The sequence below is a fragment of the Oncorhynchus nerka genome, unplaced genomic scaffold (genome assembly GCF_034236695.1).
Source record: "Oncorhynchus nerka isolate Pitt River unplaced genomic scaffold, Oner_Uvic_2.0 unplaced_scaffold_7111, whole genome shotgun sequence".
Classification (NCBI taxonomy): domain Eukaryota; kingdom Metazoa; phylum Chordata; class Actinopteri; order Salmoniformes; family Salmonidae; genus Oncorhynchus; species Oncorhynchus nerka.
Window position 1 is genome coordinate 1 of NW_027034205.1, and position 7573 is coordinate 7573.

Here is a 7573-nt window from a genome sequence, read left to right on the forward strand (position 1 = left end):
GGAAGGGAACAACCTAACATCTAATGACAAACAATTGTCTTTGAGTTCAAACGAGACGTATCTTTCTTGTCTGAGTTGAATTTATTTGAAATGCTTTTAATTCAGTTCTACTTCCTTCATTTCAAATGCATTTCAAATTCTGCTGGCTGTGTGGTGTGACAAATTCAAATGTTCAATTCATGGGATAAATTGAACCAAATTCAGGAATTTAGAATCAACCCCAAACCTGGCTCAAACGAGTGCAGTCTCCTGTCTCCTCCATCAACCAGTTAGTGGAGGCAGAACTTTTAGACCAATTTCTCTTTTGCATTGTATAACAAACTGAGATAGAATCTGCTTGTTGGCTGCTGATCAGACTTAAGCGAGCACCTCTGTGCTGCTGACATTGATGTAACTTGTTGAATATATTTGTAATTGATGATACTGTTGTTAGTTTTTAATTGCAGTGAGTATGATTGGTCAATCTTGGCTATGTGCCATCTCACTGTCTAAGAGGACCACAATGGAAAGAAGCCTTATTGTGTTATTGTGTATTTTATGTGGTAGGCATTGTGTGGCCTACCACTCGCAGCTGAGCCGTTGTTGCTCCCAGACGGTTTTCCACTTCACAATAACAGCACTTACGGCTGACCGGGCAGCTCTAGCAGGGCAGACATTTGACAAACTGACTTGTTGGAGAGGTGGCATCCTATGACAGTGCCACTTTGAAAGTCACTGAGCTCATCAGTAAAGCTGTTCTACTGCCAATGTTTTAATGGACATTGCATGGCTGTATGTTCGATCTTATACACCTTCCAGAAACAGGTGTGGCTGAAATAGCCTAATCCATTCATTTGAAGGGGTGTCCACAAAATGTTGTATAGTGTACACAAAACATTATTCTAGAAATGGAAACACAACAGGGATTACCAACAATTGGTAACCACACACATACAAGTACATGTACAACAACATGCGCACGCACGCACACACACACACACACACACACACACGCGCGCACGCACACGCACACGCACACGCACACGCACACGCACACACACACACACACACACACACACACACACACACACACACACACACACACACACACACACACACACACACACACACACCTGACTGAGCCTTCCCCAGGGCTTGCTGGCCACTCCCAGGTGGACACCACAGGTAGACAGGAGGCTGCATGGAGAGAGGGAGCACTGGAGCTCAGTGGAGAGGGAGAAACCTGGAGAGAGAGAGGGGAAAAGAGCCTTTTACACATTACATTCACTGAAACAGGTAAATAAACAATAAAAATGTACTTGCCAAGATGTCTAATTAGTTTAAGCACTATTGCTCAATCACAGTAATATACTGAGCAAGGTCATTCTATTGCGCACTCATCATGGGCGAGCTGTGGGAAGCCCCGGTCTATGGCCCGTGACATGAACGGACAAAAAGCCTCCTTTAAAATGGTGTAAAATACTTGTATGTTTGAGGAATTTAATTATGGGATTTCTGTTGTTTTGAATTTGGTGCCCTGCAGTTTCACTGGCTGTTGACGAGGGGGGACTACCGTCCCACATACCCTAGAGAGGTTAATGTCTATGATGAAATAAAATGGTGCCATGAGAATTCACTATGAGATTGCTTCATCAGCTTAGGAGATATCTGATTGATTGATTAATTGATTGGCTTTATTAGATAATTAAAAGTAGGAGGCTGCGCCCGCTAGAGACTACATTATGTTACTAAACACTATCAAGCATAAAAACACACAAAAACAAAAACAAGCCCTAATGGCTTCTTTCCATTGTGTGGTCCTCTTAGACTGTGAGATGGCAAAGTTGGTAAGATTACCCATCATACCAATGCAATTAAAAAACAACAACAGTATCATCAATCACAGCTATGCCAACAAGTTACATCAATATCAAGAGTTTGTTATACAATGCAAAGAGGGATGTTTGCGTTCTGCCTCCATCCAGTGGTTAAGGGACACTAAGGAGACAGGAGACAGGGTTCTGCTTCGAGCCAGGGGTTGTGTTGACGGATTCCCACTGCAATTCAATTATACCCATGAATGAAAATTTGAATTAGGACACACCCAGAAAAGTAGAATTGAATTAAAAGCAATTCAAATGAATTCAACTGAGACAAGAACGATAAGTCTCATTCCTTTTCTTTTGTATGTGAATACACAGAATCCTACTTGATACTCCACATGCTTACGTTTTTTTTGAGCCGATCTCTCGCCATGAGCTTTCAACGGGGAACCTGGCTCACACCCTTGGAGGCAGCCCAGTCCAAAAACAAAACAACTGCAATCAACTTTCACCATCCAGGGGAAATATGAGCATGAGGGAAATATTACTATTTTTTCTACTATTTGAAATAGGGAGGTGCTTTACAAAACCTTAGGGTGTTTGTTTTTTACCTCTCCTCCACTTGTACATTTATTTTGTCTTTTAATTCTCATCTTCGTATTGTCTTTTTTATGTCCAAATTAATCAATAAAATACAGACAGAATTGTTGACACAATAAATGAATATACTACAACAATGGTTCCACTCTGTATGTCCCAGAAATGTAAAAAGCCATCTTGGCAGGGTAAATTGTTTATTGCCTATTTGCCTGTTTTCTCGTGAATGTAATGTGTAAAAGGCCTCACTCTCTCTCCAGGTTTCTCCTCTCCACTGAGCTCCAGTGCTCCATCTCCCTCCATGCAGCCTGTCCTAAGGGCTTAGAGGACTCTCTCCCTTTGGCTCATGGTGCTGAACTTTTCAAGGCTTTGCTCAATCTCTGCTCTGTGTGAAGTCTGTAACATTTTAAGTGGTTTGTGTGTAGTGTGTGCCGTTTTAAATCATCAATGTGTTTTGTTGAGAAACGTCAAGGCCAAATGACAGAACATTTTACTATTGAAAGCACTATTTGCATGTTTATATTACACTGTACCAATAGAACCATGCTTTGGTTTCCAGATGGGCTGCATGTTGGAGCTGTCGCTGACAGACAAACCTATGTCTTTGGAGATCCTTTAGATTAGAATATCTCACACAGAAATGTAGCTGCCTTTCACATATAAACATGACTGAGATATCTGGAATATCTGAATGCTGCCAGTGTCCTATGAGAGGATTTTTACAGAGAAAACGTTTAACAATGAAACCAAAGTAACTCACCAGTGTGCAGTAACTATAACATCCTTTTTCTCAAAGCAGTCTTCTTGTAGCCTGACTGACACGCAGGCCCCGTGGTACACAGTGAGAGGAGAGCTTGTGGTATGAGCGTGTTAGCCAGGCAAATCTTCTTGCAATTCTGGGGCTTTTCATGAACCAGTGCAGCCAAAATGAACATGTAATTAACGTGTCATTCTGGGAGAGACTTTGATACTGACCCGGAGTCATTTTCTAGGGGGATTTGTATATTAATAACTGACTCATTGTTCTGCTTAAGCAGCACTACGTCACCATACATAGCCTTATGTAGCAGTGAAGGATTTCTGGTGTTGTTGTTGTATACAGATCGTCATTGCTGACTTTTGTTGTAATTTGTTTGTTTAACACAATACAGTTTATAGCCTATGCATGATGTATTTATTGCAGAATCACCGTATTAAATGTTGATATTTAAATTGACTGTGTAGTATTCATGTGAGATATATATTATTTCTATGGGACTTTTAACATTTATTTTTATTGAGGAAAAAATGAAACAATGAGACATTCAACTCAGAAACATACAATGTAAAATTAGTTGAAGATATAATGATGATTTAGAGATTACTTTGAACAAACAGAATGAATGATGAAATAAACCAGGCGTCATAATAAAATCAGAAGTTAAGCTACAACAGAGATAAACACAATTCATTGGTATAATCAAGTTCACATCTAAAACAAAACGTTACATACACATGATCAGACATTTTATCTTGGGTTGCCTTTACTTCATGGCACTGTTTCCACTGGTATTGTCCTCTGGTCAAATAAATTGTGACAAACTTTTCATGATTGTATTATATACCAAATATTTAAAATAATGCATAAATCAATTAACAAGCATATATGCTACTCAACCTGTTTGTCCCTCTGTTGTCCTCAAGTATTTATGCATGCACAAGTTTTTTTAACTAACATCATATTTAACCAGTTTTGTGTTGTAATTTTCCCTTACACATACAGTAAGAACACTAAAGATGGGTTTGATAAAAACAAAACACACAAAACATTCTGAGGAAAACAAAGTACCAGGCTATAGCAGATTGCAAGAGCGCATATTTCAGTTAGCATAAAGCCACAACAACAAAAGAGGATGATAGAGCTAGTTGATTATATCCCCCGACACCTATAGGGGCATTAGGAGGATAGTAACTCCGCTGCTGTCCCACAGCCGGTGAGACTGCCTGCTGCCCTTTGTCCAGCACTTGAGGACCAACCCAAGCCAGGTCTGTCTTCAGGGGGAAGCTTAAAATGGGAGAAGAATGTGAAAATATATGATGTGTACTGTACATCACAATGCACACTATGTGTTAGGGTAATCACAGGGTGTAAATAGTATCTATTGTTCTTACCCAAGTCCTTGACAAGATTAGGTTCATTCGTTTGGAGAGCTGTGTAGAAGGCTGATTTAATCAGTGGTCCTCCTGAGCGTAGAGCCTTGTACATAACTCTCATTTTTTTCTCACTGGTCTCGGCTACATCAATAATCGAATACATTTCATCTTGGATCATGTCCTCTCCCAGTAGGTCATCTGCTATAGCCATTACCATTGTGACTCTCTTGATTAGTGCACTCATGTGCTTATCCACAAACGCAGCATCTGGGATTTCAGTTGAAAGAGCCACTTAGTACAGTGTTCAGAAGAAAGCATCAACTCGTATAGTAATGGTTGCAGAAAATATTTAATTAGAACAAACACAGCCTATAGCAAGGATGGCTTTTACCTGCATGAACATCCTTCACACTTCTCTTTTTCTTCTCATTATTCCTGTTGTTTCGAAGTGGAACCTGTTGGTGGGAATCACACAGCCTTCCATCAACAAATTGAGACCTGTGTAGTTCTGTTAGTGGATTCTACAACCATTTAAGAGGTGAAACAGAAACAAGATATATCACAAACATCCTTTTATATACACTCTGGGGAAAAGTTTTGTATCGCAAAATAATTGTGCAATGTGCAAAATGACCATCAACCTCACTCTAATCTCACAGTGTGATTTGATTTTAAACTTTTCTTCAACTAATGTACAGGTAACTGTCAAAATAATGGAAACAAAGTATTTTGAAAGCAGGAGCTTCCACACAGGTGTGATTCCTGAGTTAGTTAAGTAATGAATATCCCATCATGCTTAGGGGCATGTATAAAATGCTGGGCAGGCCATTATATTTTCTTCGCACATTTTTTTATATTTTTCTTAACCTCAACTTCAACATACTCTCCTGCAATCCGCCTCACCCAATGTGGAATGATTCTGCAATTTCTTTACTTTTGAACCGGAACCCCAATAGAAGCTAGCCAGCTAAGTAGCTAGTAGTCAGCTAGCCACTGCTAGCGGTCATCAGCTAACTCTAGCCAGTCTGCACAGCGACTCAAACCAGAGCAAATTGGACTTATTTATCTCCATATCTCGGTTCTACCGCAAGCTCTGAACCTTTTCACCTGGATCATCGCAGCTATCTAGCTGCTATCTGATTGGCTTCTCCTGGCTAACGTCTCTGTCCCGAACAACCACTCAACTAGCCTGGAGCTAGCCTATGCTAGGCCCATCTCCGGCTAGCTGAAGAGGTCCATCAGCTACTCCCTTGGGCTACAATACCTTTTACCAATTGGCCTGGACCACTTTTATTGCCGATACGGAGACGTCGATCCTTCACGAATGGACTACAGACATAATCCGCCTGAGAGGGATTTCAACTGGCTCTCCCATCGCGACGTCCCCATCTGCTAGCCTGTGAATGCCCATCTGCTAGCCTGCACTAGCCGCGTCCGCTATCTGTCTGGAGCTCACCGACTGTTAGCTGAAGAATTCCAGCAGCCAATTATTTTTTTATATTTATTTATTTTTTATTAAAACAATTTTTTGGGGGCTACAATACCTATTTGTCAATTGCCTGGACCCTTTTACTACACGGAGCCCTGCTGATCCATCAAGACTGATCTGCCGACGTAACCGCACGAAGGGGCTACAACTGAGTAATTCCATCGCAACGTCCCTCTAATGCCCTTCTGTTTGCCTGCTATCCCCGGCCTGCTAGCTGTCTGAATCGCAGTTCTCCAGCTCGCCCCAGCTACTCACTGGACCCAATGATCACTCAGCCACGCATGCCTCTCCCTAATGTCAATATGCCTTGTCCATTGCTGTTTTGGTTTGTAATTATTGCCTTATTTCATTGTAGAGCCTATACAAAAATGAAATTAATTAATTTAAAAATCCTACAATGTGATTTTCTGGATTTTCTTTTTCTCATTTTGTCTGTCATAGGTGAAGTACCTATGATGAAAATTACAGGCCTCTCTCATCTTTTTAAGTTGGAGAACTTGCACAATTGGTGGCTGACTAAATACTTTTTAGCCCCCTGTATCCCTGCCTGCCTTTCTAAGGTCTTCAAATGCAGGATTAACAAACAGATCACCAATGACCCCAAGTCCCACCATTGCCTTCTCCACTACGCAATTTGGTTTCTGAGCTGGTCATGTGTGCACCTCAGCCACGCTCAGAGATCCTAAACGATATCATAAGGAACAATACTGTGCAGCTGTTTTCCTCGACCTGGCCAAGGCTTTCGACTCTGTCAGTCACCCGTCTGCCGAACTCAACAGCCTTTGGTTTCTCAAATGACTGCCTTGCCTGGTTCACCAACTACTTCTCCGACGGATTCTGTGTGACCGAGGCCTATCGGACCTCTGGCAGTCTCTATGGGGTGCCACAGGGTTTAATTCTCAGGCCGACTCTTTTCTCTGTATACATCAATGTTGTCGCTCTTGCTTCTGGGGATTCTCGGATCCACCTCTACGCAGAACGACACTACTTTGTATACTTCTGGCCCTTCTTTGGACACTGTGTTAACTAACCTCCAGACGAGCTTCAATGCCATACAACACTCCTTCCGTGGCTTCCATCTGCTCTTAAATGCAAGTAAAACTAAATGCATGCTCTTCAACCGATCACTGCCCACACCTGCCCGCCTGTCCAGCATCACTACTCCTGGACGGTTCTGATTTAGAATATGTGGACAACTGCTAAATACCTAGGTGTCTGGTTAGACTGTAAACTCTCCTTCCAGACTCACATTAAACATCTCCAATCCAAAATTAAATCTAGATTCGGCATCCTATTTCACAAACAAGCATCCTTCACTCATGCTGCCAAACATACCCTTGTAAACTGACTATCCTACCGATCCTTGACTTCAGCGATGCCATTTACAAAATAGCCTCCAACACTTCTCAGCAAATTGGATCTAGTCTATCACAGTGCCATCCATTTTGTCACCAAGCCCCATATACTACCCACCACTGCAACCTGTATGATCTTGTTGGCTAGCCCTCGCTTCATATTCGGCACCAAACCCACTGGCTCCAGGTCATCTATA

General features: G+C 41.6%; 1 long non-coding RNA gene across 1 annotated transcript; it reads right to left on the reverse strand.

Annotated features, from left to right (window-relative positions):
• Positions 1–3925: 3925 nt before the first annotated feature.
• On the reverse strand, positions 3926–5285 carry LOC135566115 (uncharacterized). Its single transcript, XR_010461966.1, has 3 exons — positions 4924–5285; positions 4551–4799; positions 3926–4443 (listed from the first exon to the last, which is right to left on the reverse strand). It is a non-coding gene; the product is annotated as an uncharacterized LOC135566115 (long non-coding RNA).
• Between the last annotated feature and the right edge of the window lie 2288 nt (positions 5286–7573).